The sequence below is a fragment of the Pinus tabuliformis genome, chromosome 1_1 (assembly GCF_031772625.1).
Source record: "Pinus tabuliformis cultivar Carrire ecotype Pingquan chromosome 1_1, CPIR1, whole genome shotgun sequence".
NCBI classification, from domain to species: Eukaryota; Viridiplantae; Streptophyta; class Pinopsida; order Pinales; family Pinaceae; genus Pinus; species Pinus tabuliformis.
The window spans coordinates 972665896-972688717 of NC_142297.1; the positions used below are offsets into that span (position 1 = coordinate 972665896).

The 22822-nt window shown below is 40.0% G+C and overlaps 1 pseudogene; it reads right to left on the minus strand.

Annotated features, from left to right (window-relative positions):
* Window positions 1-19005: 19005 nt before the first annotated feature.
* LOC149217751 (protein GRAVITROPIC IN THE LIGHT 1-like) lies at window positions 19006-19711 on the minus strand (annotated as a pseudogene).
* Between the last annotated feature and the right edge of the window lie 3111 nt (window positions 19712-22822).

Genomic DNA, 22822 nt, shown 5'->3' on the forward strand with positions numbered 1-22822 from the left:
CTAAATAGAAAGATGATTTAGAAAAATTTGTTTCAGAATATGATATCTTAGTTCAAGAACCTAAAGGTCTCCCACCCGAAAGGGAAATTGTACATGATATTCATTTGCAACAAGATGCTCCATTGCCTAACATCGGAATGTACAGGTTATCTGCTTTAGAGAATGCAGAAATCAAGAAGTAGGTACAGCAGTTGCTCGAGAAAGGGTTCATAAGGCCAAGTACATCACCATGCGAATCTCCAATCTTGCTAGTGAGAAAGAAAGATGGTTCGTGGAGGATGTGCATTGATTACAGAGCACTGAATAAAATAACGATCAAGAATCGTTATCCTCTTCCTCGCATAGATGATCTATTAGATCAGTTGAAAGAAGTTTTTTACTTTTCCAAGTTGGACTTGTGTAGTGGCTACCATCAGGTCAGAGTTGCATAACAAGATGCATGGAAGACTGCTTTCAAAACAAAGCAAGGGCTGTATGAATGGCTAATTATTCCTTTTGGCTTAACTAATGCTCCTGCCACTTTCATGAGAGTTATGAATGATGTACTCCAACCTTTTATTGATGATTTTGTAATTGTATATTTAGATGACATTCCTGTTTTCAATAAAACATGGGAAGAACATTTGAAGCATGTAAATCAGACTCTAGATGTTTTGAAAAAAGAAAATCTCTATGTTAAGTTATCAAAATGTGAATTTGGTAAAACATCTTTGATTATTTGGGTCATATAGTAGGGGGTGGTGAATTGAAGATAGATCCCTCTAAGGTTGAATTCATTGTGAACTGGCCTAAACCCAATCTGCTACAGAAGTTAGGAGCTTCCTAGGAGTAGCATAATATTGGAGAAAGTTTATTGCTAACTTTTCCATGATTGCAGCTCCCTTACATGCTTTGACAGGATTGAATAAGGTGTTTTAGTGGGGAGGAAAACAGCAGAAAGCATTTGACACCTTGAAAGAAAATATTAGTACAACACCAGTACTAGCATTGCCAGATCTTCAAAGACCATTTGAGATTGAACAGATGCCAATGACTATGCCATGGGAGCAGTGTTGATGCAACATGGTAAACCCATATGTTATCACTCTGAGACACTTAATTATGCATAGTTAATTATCCCACATATGATAAAGAATTGTATACATTAGTGCAGAGTGTGAAAAAGTGGAAACATTACCTATTGGGCAAAGAAATAGTTATACATACTGATCATCAACCACTTCAATATTTGCACTCACAAACTAAATTGCAGCAATCAAGACACTATAGGTGGATGGGTTTTCTACAACAGTTTCATCTAGTCATCAAATATAAGAAAGGCATACACAATAAAGTTGTAGATATGTTGTCCAGACCAATCATAAATGCATCTACTATACTTAAGCATAACTCAGTATTGCATGAAAGCTACATTGAAAAATATGCTCAATATGTAGATTTTAAAGATGTATATGCAACTTTAAGTAATGGAAAACAAGTAGAAGAATTGGATTATCATATTAATGACCAACTCTTGTATCATTTGGGAAAGTTATGCATTCCTCAAACTGAAAGAGTTGATATAATCCGAGAAGCACACACTTCTCTAATATCAGGTCATTTTGGTGTAAGTAAAACAGTTGCACAGCTGCAAATATTCTACTATTGGCTAAGAATGCATGAAACAATTTCTAGATATATTAAAGGGTGTACCATGTGTGCTAAAATCAAGCCCAGCAATAGAAAACTAGGCTTGTACACTCCACTTCCAGTTCCTTCTCATCCTTGGGAAAGTGTTTCCATGGACTTTGTATGGGGACTGCAAAATCTAGAAAAGGGCATGACTATTTATATGTTATTGTGGACAGGTTTAGCAAAAGGTGTATTTTAATACCTTGTAACAAACAAATTATAGCTGAACAAACAGAGAAGTTGTTCTTTCAGCATGTCTGGGTGCATTTGAGGTACCCACTTCCATTATATCTGATCGAGATTCCCAATTTGTTGGGAAGTTTTGGTCAAGTCTGTGGGAGTTGATGGACACCAAACTAAAGAAGAGCACAGCCTTTCATCCAAAAATAGATGGCAAAACAGAGGTGGTCAACAGGATAGTGATCTGGTTGCTCAGGGGTTATTGCAACAAGCATCCCAAGCTTTGGGATGAACATTTATGTTATGTGCAACATGCTTACAACCGTGCTAAACATTCTTCTACACAGAGATCTCCTTTTGAGACTTGTTTTGGTTTTACACCAAGGTCTCCCTTGGATTTTGTCTTTAGTAAAGACATAACAGTTGATGGACACAGTGATGTGGACAAAGCAACTAAGTTCATTGAATAGATCCAAGAAATTCACCAGGCAGTGCAGGAACAGCTGGAAAAGAGCCAAGCCAAGTACAAGGCAAGGCATGATAAGCATCGAATTGAGCATAGCTTCCAAGTTGGTGATCAAGTATGGTTGTACATCAGCAAAGACAAGATGCAAGGTGAAGGTAAGAAGTTGAAGCCAATAAGGTATGGGCCTTTCAAGATACTTGAGGAAAGTAGTGAGAATTCTTTTCACCTTGATTTGCCAACTTACATGCACATCTATTCAGTAGTTAATGCAGAGAACTTGAGATTATTTGAACCTTCATTGATTGAAGATCTCGAAGAGAAAAGTCAGTTGCCTTCTATTGATTATCTTTTGCCTGAATATCTCACTGAGTTGTAGGAATATACAGTTCTGGACAGGAAGGTGAGAACTATGCGTAGAGGGGATGTTGAGTACCTCAGGATTGGACTCAAAGGTTCAAAACCAAGTGGTGCAAGATGGATAGAGATTGGACAAGTGAGGAAGCTGTATCCTCACTTGATTAATGCTTAAAAACCAACTTTTGGTGGTCCAAAAGCCTTTTTCAGTGGGAAGACATGAAGTAAATGGATCCTAGAAACCCTCTAAAGTCTTCAAAAATCAAAACAATCGCAAAAGGATGAACTCTTAGAAAATTCGGATTACACTATCAGGAGGCAAAAACATAGAGAAAACATTGAAAAACAGGCTTATCGGCGGTCAAAGCAACTTTGAATGAGATCTGTTGGATCTGGCCGATCAACAGTTCAGATCTGATCGGCGAATCGCAATTGGCGGTGGCAAAGGGAGGCTATCGACGCTTACCACAAGGAATACGCAACAGCGATCAACGGGGTCAACGACGACCATCGATTAAGTGCACAGTTTGACAGCCCACGTTGCATCACAATATCGCCTTGGAAAACCACAGAGGAGCGGGGCTATATACATATATATATGCATGATGCGATAGCTAGACCCGATAACATTATAAACGAGATTTGATATAATTTCAAGTGCGGCAAAAGGGTTTTTTCTACGTATTTCACGCATTTCGTTTATTAAACGAAATACAAAGGATAAAGCGTCGATGCGATGAACCAGACCTGAAAGGGTTTATTAATATTGTTGTATGTTGTTTCAAGTCCGATATGAGCGGGATTTTAATTCTTTTAATGTATTTTTTAATATAAAGGGAAATCACAAAACAGGCAGGATTTCGGGGGGACCGAAGGCGGTAAGTGGTTTGGGTCGGGCTCCGCTCGAGCCCATACAATGGCTGCCACGTGTCCAGGCTAAGGAGAAAGAAAACCACCCTTATCAGGTGGTTAACCCCCGTACAAAAGGGCCACCTGAAATGAACCACAGCCATTGGATCTGGATCTCCCAGATCAATGGTGGAGATGCGATATCAGTATACAGGCAGACCCGATAGGAGTATAAGGCAGATTTATAAATATTTGAAGTCTGAAAAACTGTGTTTTGGCGGATTTTCCTGTGTTTGAATGCATTTCTCTGTGTAAACAGAGAATGGTTGTTTTATGGATTTTAAAGGCCCGATGCACTCTTCCATTATAGTACAGGTGGCCACCTTCCCTGAAAGCATTTAGCAATGATTTCTAACACTCAGAGGGGGATCTAAGTGGACAGAGGTCGGGAAGCCGGAGAGCCTGAGAAGGTGAAATGAACAGACATCACCGATTGGCTTTAAAGCCATAGATTGACATAAAAACAAGGTAGGCAGTGTTGAGACAGAGCAAAGACAGAGACAGTGAAGTGATAGAGAGAGTCTGTGTACTCAGAGAGGCTTGAGGGGTTCAAGCAAAACTCTTGTTGTTGTATCTATTGTATGTTGAGACTCAAATTGAGCTCATATTGTTGTAAAAATCTACTTCTGAAGACATAATAGAGAGGCCACCACTGAAGGCTGGACCAAGAGATGTAGCCCAGGAGTTTTGGGTGAACTCCATATTAAACTTGTTGTGTTTATGTGTGTTGTCTATTATGTTTCTTTAACTGCTTCATTGTCTATGTATTTCGCAATCTTATCGATCCATTGCACAAAGTAACATAGGCATATCCATGCACATGAGTCTGTAATACCTTAATAATTATCTTAGATCTCATTATCAAATCAAAAAGTATCTGATCTTGAACCAAATTGTTAAATGTTATGGACTAGTTTTACAAAAATAGCAGTCATAAATGAACCTTGCAATTTTACTAATGGAATTAGGATAATCGATAAACTATGAATTTTTTTGTGTAGTATTAGAGTAAGATAGAGCTTATGTGCACTTAATACTCAATTTGGTCACCTTTCAATTCAAATCTATGCAACCATCAATATAAGCAATCTACTATATCATTTGTATGAAAACACACACACACAATAACCCAAGAGATCCCTCGCACTTGTGATGAGTCTCATCATTGAGTAATTATATGGGTCTTAATTAGCCTTAATTCACCTCCTAGCTTAGTCAAACCAACTATTCTCACAACTTATTGCATACTTTTGATTATATTTTGCTTATGGGTTGAGCTAGAGTTGGATATTTTGCTTTGTAGTCTAATGTGCATGTAATGCAGGAATAAAGGATAAAAGCAAGGAACTATGGTAAAATACCTTGGTAAAAACTCAAATGGGACAAGAGAGAGGAATTACAAGAGGTAAATGATCCTCATTTACAACCAACCCATTCGAATATTTCTCCATCAGCTGAAAGTACAAATAGCCAAATCTGAAGTACTAAAAGACAGCCAAGCAAGTGGAAGTACAGGCAGCCGAGCTAGTGGAAGAGAAAGGACAAGTTACCATTAAGTTGGGAGATTTACCTCCCTAATTTTGAGGGAAGTCGTTGAGACTTCAGATGTATAGATAGAGAGGCTTAGGACCTCAGTTTTTTTAGTCAGTTAGATAGTCAATCAATCAATTAGCAAGGATTCGAACTTCTATTTTGTAACAATTTTGATGTAATACAGTTCTTTGATAATGAAGATGAGTTTTGATTTGAGCCAGTACTGAGTTAACTCAGAGGGCTTAAGCTCTTGGGTTAGGGCCCAACCCTAGCAGCCAAAGCTCCTCTTTCTTGTATTGTCTTCTAACATAGAATCATGTTTTCTGTTCAATAACTTAAGCAGTTCATTTCCATTACAGTAGTAGCATAGATGTGTGGTTTGATTATTCATTTGGTTAAATAGATGCATTTAAATTACAATGATTCAACATAGATTTCTAGTTTCCTGCTCATTGACTTAAGAAGTTTCCTGTTTTCTGTTCATTTGCTTGAATAGTTACAGTTTCATTACAATGGTGTAGAACAGAGTAGTTGTGTTCCAGTTTGTTCCATTCATGCTTTCATCTAAGTAGTAGGTTGGCAAAGAAAAAGGTCCACAAGGTTGTTCACAGGTGTCTCAATCTCACCTCCTCCCTCTGGGACTATGGTGTGAGGAAGAAACCCTACAACAACCCCAAAGACACAGGGTTTTGATTTTCATGGAGTTTTTTCATTTAATACAGTCCCTAAAGTCATTTCAGAGTGCTCTACCCGTTTAATGGTCATCAGCTTGTTCGCTCTCCTTCTGTCTCTCAGGCCTCACTCACATTCCCATGTCTTTCTCTTTCAGCCTAAAAAGCTCAGCGAGAGCTGATAATTCATGTTTAAACAATCTTACCGGTAAAACGCCTTTCACAGGCCAAATCGTCCAATCACCGCTCAAATCCACTTTTCGTGTTTGACTTTCTGCCTTTTAAATCCCCACCGTCAATCTGCCTTGTCAAATCCGACGGTTATCGCGCACCCGCTCACCAACCTGCTCGATCACCTCTCCACCATAGATTTGTTTTGCTAGATCCAACAGGCTTCGTACAATATCGCATGGATTTTGTCCGAACGTTATCGGGCTGAGAGCATGTGAGATGGGCAATTTCCTCGTGCTACGTGTCAGCCGGGGAGGTTAATCGCGTGAATTTTCAAAATACAACTTATGGTTTTGAGGGTGCGTGAGATACTGCTTACTGCCCTCCAAACCCGCTCGTCCTTTCCGCACATTTCTTTTCGCGCCCCAACCTCCACCGTCAATCTGCCCTGCCAGATCTGATGGCTGTCACATCACCCGCTCACTTTATCACCTTGAACTCTCCACCGTCGATTTGTCTCTTGATCTGACGATTGTCGCTTCACCTGATCACCAACTCGCTTGGCCAATCTCTGTCATTCATCTGTTGATCACCTTCGCAATATAATCCCAGCCGTTCATAGTGTTAGTCCACCATGTCCACCCATTTGCCTATGTACCCCTCATATTATCTGATCTCGATCGTTCATTTACCCTTCACCCGCCTAATCCAATGGTCCTCATGCATTGTTGCTCCTCACGTCCTCTTTTCGCCATTTTTACCTCCGACTGCTCTTCCGCCTAAACACAAACTTAGCCTATTTTCCATTGTTCACCCCTTAGTCTAGTTTTATGCTCTTTTACTTCTGCAACTTAGATAGTTAGCATTAGATTAGTGTTGTTTAGCAATTCTGACTAGTTTAGTTGTTTTCATGATTAATTAGGTTATGGTGATTGAGATTTTCATGTTGTTTTCTTCATCTCTGTAGTAGAATAGCTCTCCCCTAGACTAGGTCTACTCTCCTTACATCAAAATCAAGCTTCTTCTAACCCTATAGAAGTCTGGATTGGGACCCCTGGGGTCTCTTGTTAGATGTGCAATGATAACATGCAATATCTTCACTTCTACTTGTGTATATAGAATAGTCACCTCCAAGTTTGTACGAACCCCGGGTTGATAAGTAAAGATGGTAGCCCTGGGAGTTGCAACATTCTTGCTGCAATACCTAGGCTCATCACTTTTTGGCATCATTGTCGTGGAGGTGTCAGAGTAGTAGTGCTTATTGTTCTTTTCTTCTATTTTCTAGTTCCCAACTTTCTTCCGTTAGTTTATTTTTGCAAAAGTAATCTAGTTTCTTTCTTTCATTTTGTCATTTATCTTCTTTCCTTTCCATTCTGCAAGTTGATCTAGTTTCCTTTCCTGCAAATAGATTTTCAATTCAATAAGTAGTTTTCTTTCTGTTAGTAGTCTTCCATTCATCAATTTCAATTCAGCAAGTAGATTCCTTTTGTTAGTTGTTTTTCATTTAATCAGCAAGTAGTAGTCTTTCATTGTGCAAGTAGTTTCCATTTTGTTAGTTGTTTTTCATTTAATCAACAATTTCCTTTCTGCAATTACTTCCCATCTTTCAAGAAAAATCTCACAAAAAACCCAAAAACATTTTCTTTCATGCCTTGTAGGATTAGGGATACTTCAGGAAAATTCTTGCCAAACACCCCCACCTCATCCAACAGTCAACCTTCTTTCTTCTTCACTGACGGTGAATTGGAAGCCCCTTTAGTTGAGCAACCTGACATATTTGAGGAACCTATAGGGGAAGAAGAAGAAGAGGAAGAACCCATTCCTACTAAACCAATGGTTGAACACTTAAATGACAGAGGAGATAGAGGGAGAATTGTGAGTGCCTTCCCCATTAGGGAAACCAATGGGGACACTAAAATGAAGAACATAAGCCCCTTTGATCTACCTCATTTCCATGGCTTGACCGCAGAGGACCTTGAAACTTTCCTATTTGAGTTTTTTATTGTCTGTCGAACCTATGACTACACAGATGATGAGCAAAAGTTGAAACTATTTCCATCTACCCTCAAGGAGGCAGCACTGCACTGGTTATTGGGTTTAGCTGGAGATAGCATAACAAATTGGGCTCAGATGCAGCATGCCTTTAACAACAAATATAGGGACTACTATAGGTCAAAGGACACCAAGGATGATATTTTCAGGATGACCATAGACCATGATGAATCCCTAGAAGACTATGAAGAAAGATTTTAGCTCAGTTACAAAAGGGCCAGGTGCACACTTGACCCTGAGTCCCTAAAGCTGGTCCTACTTAGAGGAGTAAGGGAGGTTATCCTAGACACCTTACACATGTTATCAGGAGGAGATATCTACCAACTACCCTATGAGGACATCAAGACTATCTTTAGAAACCATTCTAGGGCAACCAGAAACAAGGGTAGAAGTAGTCAACCTATGGCCAGTACCTCATCTTTCAACTCATCCATCAAGGGTGAAATTGGAAATATGTTGGATGACTTCAAAAGTGAGATGTTGCAAACCCTTGCCTTACAATTGGATACCATGAATATCAGAAGAAAGCAAGAGGAAGTAGAGAGAGACTTGGCCATCTTCTGTCCTAGATGCACCAGGAGGCATCCCAGGAATGAATGCCCATTAAACTGTATAGAGATCTGCTCAGTTTGTGAAGAAAACCACTCCACAGACAAGTGCCCTTCCTTACCTGGACTCAAAGTGGTATATCAAGGAGCTGAAGGAGTCAATGAGCAGCTTTGCTACATTAATCAAAGGAGACCTCTCGGGCCTAGACCATACCAGTAGGGTATGCAAGGATCATCCCATGCATATTACAAACCCAACCAAAACACAGCTACACCTTCTTGGGGACCCCCTGCCAATCCTTCCTGGTCTACACCCCCTCCTTGGTCCTATGCATCTCAATATCATTCCCAGCCACCCAACCAGTCATTTCAACCTTACAATCAGCCACAACATTAGTGGAATACCCCACCCCAGGGGTGGAGGCCCCAATTCAACAATGTTCCAGCTCTATTGCCTCCATCACCTACCCAACCACAACTCTTGCACTCTACTCCACCTAGGAAACCCCAAATGCCTACCCAGCCAAATCCAAACACAAACAATAGGCAGGTCCAACAAACATACGATGGAGAGACATCATACCCAGCTTATGTTGTTGAAATACAAGAGATCAACCTAAGATCTGGGAGAAATCTGCCAGATAACCAACCTCCCTCTACACATAAGGAGGTTGAGGAAAAAGGAAAGGAAAGCAACCTTAAAAAAAATCCACCCTTTCCTAAAAGATTAGCCCAACCACACCAACCTACCCCAGAAGAAACTGAACTTCTGGGAGAATTGGAAAACCTATGTGTAAAGATTCCCCTTCTCCAGACAATCAAAAATGTGCCTATTTACAATAAATTGATTAAGGAGAAGTGCTTTAAGAATGCAAGAAGAAGAAAAATGGATTCCCCTACCATTAATGTCATTGGGTAGTTATCTGACTTAATGCTGGGGTAGGCCATATGTCCAAAATACTTAGACCCTGGAATCCCAATAGTTGATGTCCACATCAATGGCACCATTGTCCCACACACTCTGATTGATCTTGGGGTTGCCATTAATGTGATGACCAAGGACACCATGCACAAGCTTAAACTCCAAGGGTCATTAAGGAAGACCAAAATAGTGCTGCAACTTGCAGACCATTCCACAGTCACCCCTGAGGGAAATGTGGAGGATGTGATGGTCTCCATTGATTCCTGGGAGTACCCAACAGAGTTCCTAGTTCTCCAACCCAAGGCTAAGCTTATCGGTTACCCTCGCATCCTTGGGAGGCTATGGTTGGCCATAGCTGATGCCTACGTTAGCTACAAATATGGGCATATGACCATCAAGAATGGGCATATGTCCAAACAATTAGTCTTATACCCTCCTGCTCAACCCTCCCTAGAATATGACTTACCTTTATGGTTGGAGGAGGAGGAAGAAGATGAGCTTTATTCTGCTGAATTGTATACTTTGGAAGCCATCATAGGAGGAGGACAACAAGATGAGGACGATGTAATTGAACACCTGCTCCAGAGTCCAACTCCTAGTTCATTACCCCTAGAAGAAGAAGTAAAAGAAACACTGAACAATCATCAAATTGACTTATGCTTGGCCGATTCCAACCCACTCCAAGTCAAAACCATAGAATTTGGGCTAGAGAAAACCTTGAAGATTAATCCATCTCTCTCTACTTCAGAGGAGGAACAACTATGCAACTTGTTGAGGGAGAACCTAGAAGCCTTTGCTTGGAACTACAAGGAAATGAAGGGAGTACACCCCTCGATGTGTACTCACCACATATACATCAAGGAAGGTTGCAAGCCAGTCAGGCAACCACAAAGGAGGATGAATCCAGCCCTCAAAGACATAGTCAAGGAAGAACTGTAGAAACTATTAGATGCAGGGTTCATTTACCCTATCTCTGACAGTGAGTGGGTCTCTCCTTTAGTGTTAGTTCCCAAGAAAAATGGGAAGTGGAGGATTTGTGTCAATTATAGGGAGCTGAACAAATCCACCAAGAAGGATCATTTTCCCTTACCCTTCATTGACCAAGTGTTAGATGGCCTGGCAGGGAAAAAGTTCTTTTCTTTCCTAGATGGATTCAGTGGGTACAACCAAATCCAAATATGCCCAGAAGACCAGGATAAGACCAATTTCACGTATCCATGTTGTACTTTTTCCTATATAGTTCTTCCTTTTGGCCTGTGCAATGCTCCTGCCACTTTCCAGAGAGTAGTCCTAAGTATTTTTGTTGAAATAGTTCATGACACTGTGGAGATATACATGGATGATTTTACACCCTATGGCTATGATTTCTAAGAGGCCCTGACTAACTTAGGCAAATTATTATTCAAATGCATTGAGATGAACCTATCCCTCAGTCCAGAAAAATGTGAATTCTTGATGACTGAAGGGACTGTGCTAGGTCATTCCATATCTCAGCAAGGACTGCAAGAGACCCAAACAAAGTAGAAATCATTCAAAGGATCCCTCCTCCACCAAAGCAGGAATATGTTAGGAGTTTCTTAGGGCTAGCTAGATATTACAAAAGATTCATAAAATACTTCAGCAAGTTAGCCTCTCCTTTGTTTGGATTATTGGCCAAAGATTCTGAATTTATATGGTCAAAGAGTTGTCAAGAGGCCTTGGACATTTTAAAGGATAAGGTAACCACTGCACCAATCCTTAGAGGCCCAAACTGGGCCCTCCCTTTTCACATTCATGTTGATGCCTCACATAGAGCCATAGGAGCAGCCTTAGGATAGGTAGAAGAGAAATTGCCTTATGCCATCTACTTTACCAGTAAAAACCTATCAAAGGCTGAACTAAACTATACTGTGACAGAAAAAGAACTCCTGGCTATTGTGCATTCATTGAACAAGTTTAGGCATTACATTACAGGCTATCAGACATTTGTGCATACTGATCATGCTGCAATTAAATATTTAATGAACAAACTAGATGTAAATGCTAGAATCATAAGATGGTTACTCTTATTGCAATAGTTTGATTTAACTATTGTTGATAGGCCTAGTAAAGAAAATGTTGTTGTTGATTTTCTGTCTAGAATGAATCTGCCTGCAGGTGAAGAAGGAATGGTGGATGATCAGTTCCCAGATGAGCATTTTTTTGCTATTTCAATGCTCTCCCCATGGTTTGCTGATATAGCAAACTATCTGGTGTCAGCACAGTTCCCACCAAACCTACCCTCCAGAGAAAAGAGCAAGATAATCAGGAAGAGTGCCCCCTTCACCTGGATTGGGGGCAATCTGTTCAAACTTGGTCCAGATCAAATCTTGAGAAGATGTGTAAGGGAAGAGGAGGTCTTTGACATCCTTCTAACCTGTCATGATGGGCCTTGTGGAGGTCACTTTGCAACAAAAAGGACAGCATTCAAAGTGCTGCAAGCAGGCTATTATTGGCTTACTCTTCATAAGGATGTGAAGAAGTATGTTAGTCAGTGTGATCAGTGCCAGAGGATGGGGAAGCCTACTCCAAGGGATGAAATGCCCCTACAGCCTCAAGTGACTTTCGAACCATTTGACAAGTGGGGCATTGACTTCATTGGACATATCAACCCTCCTTCCAAGCAAAAACGACACATCATTGTGTGCACCGATTACTTGACTAAGTGGGCAGAAACCAAAGCAATCAAGGCAGCAATAGAAGAAAATGTGGCTGAGTTCCTAAGGGAGAACATATTCTACAAATTTGGGTACCCTAGAGAACTAGTCACAAACCAAGGTAGCCAGTTCACCTCCAGCATGATTGAAGAACTACTCAAGCATCACAAGATCAAACATAGGACCTCCACTCCTTATCATCCACAAGCTAATGGGCAAGTGGAGGTGACCAACAGAGCACTAGAGAACATCCTGACCAAGGTAGTGAGCAGCAGTAGAAAGAATTGGGCTGAGAGACTAGTTGAGGCCACCTGGGCCTATAATACAACATGGAAGACCACCACTGGGTTTACACCCTATGAGCTGGTATATGGGAAAAAGGATTTGCTATCCATTGAATTTGAATATAACACATTGAGGATGACAACTCAACTAGATTTATATCTTAGTCATGCACAAAAAGAAAGGTTGTTCCATTTGAATGGCCTAGATGAATTCAGAATGTAGGCCCTCCTTCATACAGAGATAGTTCAGCTTCAGAGGAAGATCTGGCATGACAAGCACATTAAGGAGAAGTTGTTTCAAGAAGGAGACTGGGCCCTATTGTATGATTCAAGGTACAAAGACTTCAAGGGCAAGCTAAGAACAAGATGGCTCGAACCATATGTGGTGGAAAGATGCCATGACAATGGTTCAGTGCGAATCAAGACTATAGATGAAGAAGCCATTCCATTACTAGTTAATGGACACAGATTGAAATTATACAAGAGGCCTTCATCTAAACAAGAGTTCATTGACAGCATCAATGAGACAGTGATGATGGTGGAGCAAGTTTCAACTCCTCCCTCATCAGGTCACTGAAAAAAAGAAAGAAAAAATAGAATAAGGATTCAGGTGAAAACCTCCATGAGGTGCTTGAGTCCCATCTTTGGGTTGAAAACCTCCATGAGGCAACCCAAGGATGAGAAAAAGGGAAATAAAAAGAATATCCCTAGGTGAAAACCTTCCTTGAGGTGCCCAGGGCAGATACCTAGGGTGAAAACCTCTCTGAGGCAACCTAGGTGTTTTTCAAAAAAATATAATAAAAACAAAAAAACAAAAATTGTTGTTTGCACGAGGATGAGAAAGAAAATCAAGGAGAAAAGAGGAGATCCAAAGGGGGCCCTGCCTCACATACGTTCATCTCCCCCACTCCTTACCATGCATCCCTCCATAAAGTCCATGGTTTTTCACTTCACTACTTCAATTCAGGAGAAGATTGTGTTTTCCACATCATCACCTCATCCATAAAAATAATCCCTGCCTTCACACACACACACCTACTCCCTCTGTACATGCAGCAGCATATGATCCGCAGTCACAGACGTCATCAACAGACAACACAAGAGTCAGAAAGATGACCATATAGCAGCAGCAGCAGCATCTGATCTGCAGTCACAGACACCATCAGCAAACAGCAGAGGAGGAAGAAGAATGACCATCAGCAGCACCTATGATCCTTGACACTTGCAGCGTGGCATTAAGGCCACAGGTAAGTATCCTACTCACTCACTCATCTGCATCATGTGATCAAAAGTTGTAAAGGTTAAGAGGTAGTTGGTTTGTAAGTAAAGAGGTGGCCAGTTTCCTCTAAAAAGGCTATGCCCTCCAAAACCTCAAGATCCCTATAACATGGGCAGTCTTCAATGACTTACCAGCAGAGGATGACATCAAAACCTTCATCTATGGTGTTGGTCCTTCTGTCAGTAAGGAGGAGACAAAACAAGAAACAGCAAATACAGAGCTAGATGGGGAGGAGATGGATACAGAAGAAACTAATACAAAGGGACAAGATGAAGGAGAACACAAAGAAACATGATGCTAAAACAGAAGAGAAAGAAGGCATTGAAACAAAAAAGAAGAAGAGAAAGAGCAGCAAGAAACAAAAGAGCTAAGTGGCCTCAAGGACAAAGAATCAGCTGAACAATCAAACCCCATGGCCCTAATCGTATCTAATTGCAATTAATCCTCAGCTAACACTTAGATCTCTTGTTGTCCAATGGAAAGCAAGTACACATTATGAGGATCTGTTTAGGCTGCTAAAGAAATGATAATATACATGCATGATAAAACAGATAACACACTACCACATAGCTTGAAGATCAAAGAATATCATTGGGAAGAAGAAGAAAGGAAAGCAAACTACTCTAAACAAGAAGAAAAGACCACAGTAGAAGCATGAGATGTCAGAGAGGCTACCAGAGCCACTAAGTTGCTCAGAGGATGAGAAACACTTTCAGTAGGGGGGTGATGATGAGTCTCATCATTGAGTAATTATATGGTCCTTAATTAGCCTTAATTCACCTCCTAGCTTAGTCAAACCAACTATTCTCACAACTTATTGCATACTTTTGATTATATTTTGCTTATGAGTTGAGCTAGAGTTGGATATTTTGCTTTGTGGTCTAATGTGCATGTAATGCAGGAATAAAGGATAAAAGCAAGGAACTATGGTAAAAGACCTTGGTAAAAACTCAAATGGGACAAGGGAGAGGAATTACAGGAGGTAAATCCTCCTCATTTACTACCCACCCATTCAAATATCCCTCCATCAGCTGAAAGTACAAACAGCCAAATCTGAAGTAATAAAAGACAGCCAAGCAAGTGGAAGTACAAGCAACCTCCCTACTACAAGGTAGTCGAGCTAGTGAAAGTGAAAGGACAAGTTACCATTAAGTTGGGAGTTGTACCTCCCTAATTTTGAGGGAAGTTGTTGAGACTTCAGATGTATAAATAGAGAGGCTTAGGACCTTAGTTTTTTTAGTCAGATAGTTACCAGTCAGCTAGATAGTTAGTCAATCAATTAGCAAGGATTCAAACTTCTACTTTGTAACAGTTTTGATGTAATATAGCTCTTTGATAATGAAGATGAGTTTTGATTTGAGCCAGCATTGAGTTAACTTAGAGGGATGAAGCTCTTGGGTTAGGGCCCAACCCTAGCAGCCAAAGCTCCTCTTTCTTGTGTTGTCTTCTAGCATATAATCTTGTTTTCTGTTCATTAACTTAAGCAGTTCATTTCCATTACAGCAATAGCATAGATGCATGGTTTGATTGTTCATCTGGTTAAATAGATGCATTTTCATTACAATGGTTTAGCATAGATTTCTGGTTTCCTGCTCATTGACTTAAGAAGTTTCGTGTTTTCTATTCATTTGCTTGAATAGTTGCAGTTTCATTACAATGGTGCAGAACAAAGTAGTTGTGTTCTAGTTTGTTCCATTCATGCTTTCATCTAAGCAGTAGGTTGGCAGAGAAAAAGGTCCACAAGGTTTTTCATAGGTGTCTCGGCCTCACCTCCTCCCTCTGGGACTATGGCGATGGGGAGTTTGGCAATAGTTGGATCTCATGCTCCACTTCTCTCTTAGGGGGTAACCCTTTAGGATCTTGGAACACATCCTTGTATGCCTGTAATAGCTCCTCCAATCATTTTTTATGTTTATTAGGGCACCCCTCCAAGGATACCTTGCCTCTTATTGACTCCTCTTCAAACTGACTTTCTCTTAAAAACAATAAAACATACTTCTCCTTACAATTGATTAATTTCTTAGCTTGGTTGGCACTTACCAGTGAAACTTTCGACTTTCCTTTGTGTGTGTTGATGATGAATGATTTTATATCCATAATGATCTAGTACTGGTTAGCTCTCCTCATGAATATTGCATCATGCATGTAAATTTATGGACTCCCAAACACGACTCCACATACATCAAGGGGAACGACATCCACATCTATTTCATCAATAAAATCAGCACTGATAACAAATCTAATTTTGCATTGTTTTGTTACCTTCAAATTTGCATCCTTATTTACCCATCCTAGTGGATATGGGTTTGGATGATCACGAACTTCTAGCCCCAACTTCTTGACCAAATATGTTGCAATGAGATTTGTTTGTGATCCTGAGTCAAACAGAGCATCAATCTTCGTCTTCTTAACCTGTATCTTTATATGGAAGAGTTTGGTCATTTCTTTCTCTTCCTATTGCTAAAGGCTACTCAGATTCACCTCCTTCCACATTGATGTAAAAACGATCTTCTCATCCACATTTGAGCTTCTTTCAACTTGGTTGCTTGAATCAGTGACCATGAGATTCTTCTTCTTATTATCTTTCTTCTTGTTCTTTAGTTTTTTCTTTGGATGCAACTTTCAACACTTCTCCTCTATATGGCCATCAATATTGCAGTGGTTGCTAGGATATTTGCACTGGTGTGTTGTGCCTATCATCTTTTTATCTTTTCCCCCATTTTGCTTCTTCTTCCCCTCCTTAAAAACTTTTTGTTGCTCCTTCTACTTTGATCCACTTGATTGTGCTCTTTTCAGGCCTATGTTCTCTAGGTACGGTGCCTATACACAAGCCTCGTCCACCGATTTGGACTTAAACATCATCACTTACTCATGCAGGTGGCGGTACAAATCCCCCCAAATACTTGAGAAGTACATCTGGGTTATTTGGAAAGATACCCAAAATTATAGCCATCTTTTTGAATTCTGTGGTGTACTCCTACACGCTTTGGCCTGCCCTTTTCTTGAAGTAATGCCACTGAATCCACTTGTCCTCCACGTACCCAATGGGATAAAACTATGACCTAATGAGGGTTTTGAAATCCTCTCACTTAGTCACTATAGGTTCTCCCTCCAACCTCAGGGTTTTTGTGTGGCTCTCCCACCATTTCAGTGCATGGCCCTCTAATTTCAGCCATGTGAATGAGATATTTTTACCTTCCTCGATCTGATTGACGCTGAAATAAACTTCCAGTTGTTGCAACCAATGGTTCAGCTTCAGAGTGTCAATCTCACCGTGGTACAACTTTATATTGACTTCTGCTTCCATTTTGAACAGGGATTGATTCACGAGACTTGAAGTAGGTTGATCTTTTCCGGGTTCTTGCTTCGGTTGGTTCTCTGTGTCTTCCCGATCTCCCGATCCCCCTTCTGATTTTTCCTATGCATTTGAACCCCCATATTCTCCAAATATCCCCAACTTATTTCTTAGGGCCACCATGAGAATGTTAACATTGTGGTTTATATCCACGACTTGTTGTTCGAGCCGTGAAAACCTCACCTCTGCAAGATCATGAGGTTCATTTACAGATTCGTCGCCCATGATTAGGGTTTTACTATTTTCAGCTCCATCGATCTAGATCCTTGCAATCTCCACAAAATAACCAAAGAAACCCACTCTAATACCAAATGATCTGTAAACTATCATGGATATTCCACTGGACATTTCATCGTAACAAATCTAATAATATTATATTAAAACTATGAAAAATCTACACTATTACAGTTTATTAAAATTCAATATGTGTGGATTTAACTGTAATTATTGTATGCATGCAATTGTAAATTATGCAGAAAAGTAGAGAATGAAAAAATAAGCTCACACACACATAAGACACAAGATATGCTCTCTGGGAAACCCTTTCAGGAGAAAACCCAACTGGAAGGTGAGGTCGCTTCACTTTCTTTCTTTGTTTGGGAATATGGATGCAGGTACAAAGAATTAATATTTGTGGCATGTGGGCTACTACAGTGCACATATCCTCTTTTTGTGCTCTACCTCCTATCTCCCCTTGCTATCTTTACTCAGCTATGGAACAAAATTCTCTTGAAAGAATGGAATGCCTCTTCCATCTATTGGCACAGTTATAACATAGATCGATAACCTACTAGTTACAAAATAGACTCTTCTAGAGTCTTTTACTTCACAAACACATGGCTAGCCCCTTTTCCATGAATAATGGGGGCTGACGTGGCATCCTCCTAAAATATAGGTGTGAAAATAGGAAGGTCAACTTCTGAGTGACATAACTTTTTCATATGGACTCCAATCAACATGCTTCTTGCGCCATTGGAAAGTTCTCTGTGTAGAATAGCATGAAAAGGTGTTACATAAGTGGAAAAGTTTTACCCCCAAAAAACATTGTTTGATGCCTCAAAACGCTCCAAGAAGGTTTCATACCCTGTTTCGCCAAACTGGGTCGCGTTGGTAAAAATGGTCCCATGACCTGATTCCTCTACTTTTTCCACTCCAATTGCATCGAGATGGATGACAAACAATATAATGATCCAATTTAGATCAACGAGATAAACTTGTCACTAGATCATGGCCTTACTGACACATAAACTTGGCATAATAGTAAAACCCACCTTAGGCCTTCCATCCAAAGCATCATCACCAAACAACACTCCATGTACAACACTCTCTATATACACCATGGAAAAATCAATCCCCCTCTTAACCTGAAATATACTAACAATAGGGTCAAAGGAAAATTCCAATATATGCACAAGGCATATTTCCTTGGAAATCTTCAAGAAGGTCATTTTTGGATGCATGCCATTGACAACGTGGTCCCTTTGGTTCAAATTCCCAAAGAAATATTCCTCCATCTTGGGATGCACAACCTGTAAATACTTCTTATGATAGAATTTCCCAAACATGCAATGAGGGGGTGTCAAGGCCAAAAACTCAAAGGGGCCCTGATATTTCAAGTCCTAGTACTGGGTAAAGCACTCGAGCCTATGTTTTTCAGGATGTATGATTGAAGACAACCCTCCATTTATATAAAAACCAACATTCTCAAAACCCCCAAACATTTCCATTGCAAACATAGGACTTAAAAGCGAACTTTTTATGGGTTCTCTTAGTGTTACTGATATCATGATGGATTGCATTTGTATCATAATCCAAATATCATTTTTTAGACTTCATCTGATTAATCAAAATATTAGTGAATCCATGGACTTCCTGAATGCCTCTTGCACATAGATAACAAGGTTAATTCATGTTATTCACACAGAGTCCTTCAAACTAATCTCTGCCTTTCATGCATGTGAGATAAAGTTCGCACTAGATCATGACCTTGCTGACACGGAAACTTGGCATAACAGTAAAACCCACCTTAGGCCTCCCATCCAAAGCATCATCACTAGAAAACACTTCATGTACAACACTCTCCATATACGCCACAGAAAAATCAATCCCCCTCTTAACCTGAAATATACTGACAACAAGGTCAAAGGAAAATGCCAATTTGTGCACAAGCCAGATTGCCTTGGCAAGCTTCAAGAAGGCTTGATAGAAGTTTGTTTTCAGATGCATTCCATTGACAACATGGTCCCTTTGGTCCAGATTCCCAAAGAAGGATTCCTCCATCTTGGGATGCATAACCTGCAAATACTTCTTATGAAAAAATTTCCTAAATAGGAAATCAGGGGGTGTCGAGGCCAAAAACTCAAAAGGGCCTTGAGATTTCAAGTCCTGGTATTGGGTAAAGCACTCAAGTTTGTTTTTTTTGGGATCTATAATTGAAGGTGTCCCTCCATTTATATAAAAGTCCTCATTCTCAAAACCCCCAAACATTCCATTGCAAACATAGGACTCAAGCAAACTTTTTATGGGTTCTCTTAGCGTAATTGATATCAGGATGGATTGAAATTGTAGCGCAATCCAAATCCCACTCTACAAAATTCATCTAATTAATAAAAATCTTAGTGAATCCATGGAATGTTGCCATTATGATGCATGTGTTGTACTTGATGGCAACCCACTTGTAGTAGAACAACTAACTTGTATATGGTAACTAGATGAATCTACAGGAGAGACATCAGATGTGACAAAATGCATGATAGTTGTGTTTACAGATGTGAAAAAATGCAGGGCAGTTCAAAGGAATCATTTCAGAAGTAATATGGAAAATCACATTATAACAAGTCTATTCAGAGGGAACAAAGTAATGGTACAAAAGAATAGGATGAAGGAACAAAGGACTACATATCATAATCAAGAAATTGAAGAAAGAGAATGGTTTAAGAAGTATATGTTGGTTCACCTTGTCCAAGTTGTGTATACACACGGGCTCATCGAACAGAAGAAGCATATACGTATGCACGCACTTTCACAGAAGGAAAAGCGTGTATGGGATGGAAAACTAAGGTTTTGGTCTGAGGTATTTGGTCCAAGATATTTTGGGTCCAAGGTATTGGTCCAAGGTATTTGGTCCGAGGTATTTTGGGTCCAAGGTATTTTGGGTCCGAGGTATTTGGTCCAAGGTATTTGGTCTGAGGTATTGACAAAGGATCTAAGTATATAAGGAGGAGAAGATAAAAGGGCTAAGTGCACAAGTAATGAATATCTAATGAAGTGTTAGATCAAAAGAAAATATGCATGTTATGGGTTTCTGATGCTTTGATTGATCTGAACTAAGTATGCACCTGAGTGTTTGATGATGGATGAGATCTAATTATGGATCAGGATCATAATTACCTATCATTATGAGATCTGATAATGGATAGGCTAGATCTGATTGCTAATGCATGTGGCCTTCATATTGTAGTATTGTGTACCAGGAGTATCCAATGTGAAAATTTATGAAATGTGGTCCATGGAGGATACTGAGGTTTGGAGCCTTCAGAGAGGAAGTCGAAGCTTCTTGCTAGTAGTGGTTGGTGATTTGATCAGGGGGTTGGAGCTCCCTTCCAGTAGCAGCTGGAGAATGAGTGAAGGTTGTAGCCTTCTGTAGGTCGGAGCCTACGTACTAGTAAACATATCGGCTAGTACAAGAATTAGGGGGTTGTAGCTCCCTTCCAGTAGAAGCTGGAGAATGAGAGAAGGTTGTAGCCTTCTACAGGTGGGTGCCTGCGTACTGGTATGAGTCTGCACCAGTACAAGATTGTAAATAGATTTTCTTATTATTAAAAGAAGACAGAGACAACAGCAGTAGGTGGTTTTCACCCACATTGGGTTTCCACCTTAAATATTGGTGTTCGTGTGTGTTGCTTATGTGTGATGATTTATTATGTTATTACTGCACATGGTTATTGTTTAATGTTTAATAAAGTACTTATGCACTAATTAAATATCAACATATGATGAATTAACTGAACCATAAGTTCACTGGATATATGCTAGTTGCCTTAAGAACAGTTGTGTGAACACGCAAGTTCCCTTCACTGAAGTAACGTGTACAAATCTGATTATGGAAATGAAAAAGTTATTGATTTGTAAATACTGATTCACCCCCCCTCTCAGTGTTATTTCCAACAATTGGTATCAGAGCAGGTCCTTTGGCAGAAGCTTGATCACTTGAAGGAGATTTGTAGAAACAATGGGAAAGAAGCTAAAGAAGAAATCACCTCAAAAGAAGAAGACATCTCAAAGGAACTGTGACAGTGGGAGAGACGATTGGCCTTTATGTAGAAGCAACTCTTCAGATTCAGAATCACCTTAGAATGAAGATGAATAAGCAAAAGAACTATCAGGTATGAATTTTTTGTCCTCTGGTGATACATTTCTATGTTCATTTGAATATAATGAAAGTGACAATGAAACAACTGAATTTTCTTTTATGGGTGAAAGAGAAAGAAATCAAATAGAGGCAGAATTTAAAAAGCTCACAGACACAATTAGAGATCAACAAGATCTATTGGAAAAAAGGGAGTGTACCTACAAAGAAGATATTACAAGTGTTGTTGGGAAAAGTATCCAATACGGAATGACCCTATCCCACTCTAAGGGTGATAGTACCTCAGCAACAATCAAAGCAAAGCTATCTAAGATTTCTTCTTTATGAAAGTAAAATAGGGGAGAAAGAGATCCACTAACCGATGTCTTTCGCTAATGATTGATCCAATCTTCTCTCCTTACTGCTTGCCCCCAGCTCCTTGCTCTTTCACTGGCCCAGCTACACCAAGATCCTGCAAAATGGCAAGAGAGGGAAACTACAAGAAGCATACATTCATAATTGATTCAAGGATTAGAATAAATCAAATACACAAGTACAACAATACACCATTGAGACACATGCATATAGAAGAACCTCAAATGCTTTATTAATGGAAGAAGTAAGGTTCGGGAAGTGATACAACCATAAGAGGCCCAATCCAGCATCACCTTCCCAGCAGAAAGAAATCTCCTCTTCACCTCCTTCAAAGCAAATCACCCAATAGTTCTAAACTCAAACCAACAACAATTCTTTACATTCACAAGATTCCAGCCTCCTTAGACCTCATGAGAGAGATCTATATATAGGATTTTTGGAGAAAGGATGAGTCAGCCTGAGAGCTTACTAGTGCCCTCTCTCACTTCAGTTATTCTTCAGTTCTTGAGTCCACTTGGAGGTTCTTGCTTCCACTTGGAGACCCAGACCCTCTTACTCATCACCAGTCGAATTCCTTGATCCAAGTGTCATTTTGGAAGCTTCGTGGGCATTGACACCTTGAGGAATGACTGTGCCACATGTCCAAACTCGCCCAGCACAGGTAGCCTTCTTTGCAGTTGACATTCAGTGCAGGTAGACTGTGGAGCACTTGACATTCAGCGCAGATGCTCAGTGGAGCAGCTGACATGATCCAGAATTGCCTTGTTTTTGAGTGTTTTTAGGTGGAGAACTTTTATTCAGTGCTGTGGTTTGCTGACCTTGTTCCTCTAGGGGTAGGAACAACATGTTTAGGGACTTTGGATCCCTTAGATTATGGACATTTCATGCTTCATGCTGTAAGGCACAAAAATGTCTATAACAACAAGGTTAAAATCTCAATTAGAGGAAGGAAACAAATTAAAGAAACAATACAAGGAAAAGGAAGATCAAAGTCAAAGGCTCCAGGATGAAGTGACATAATTGAGAAAT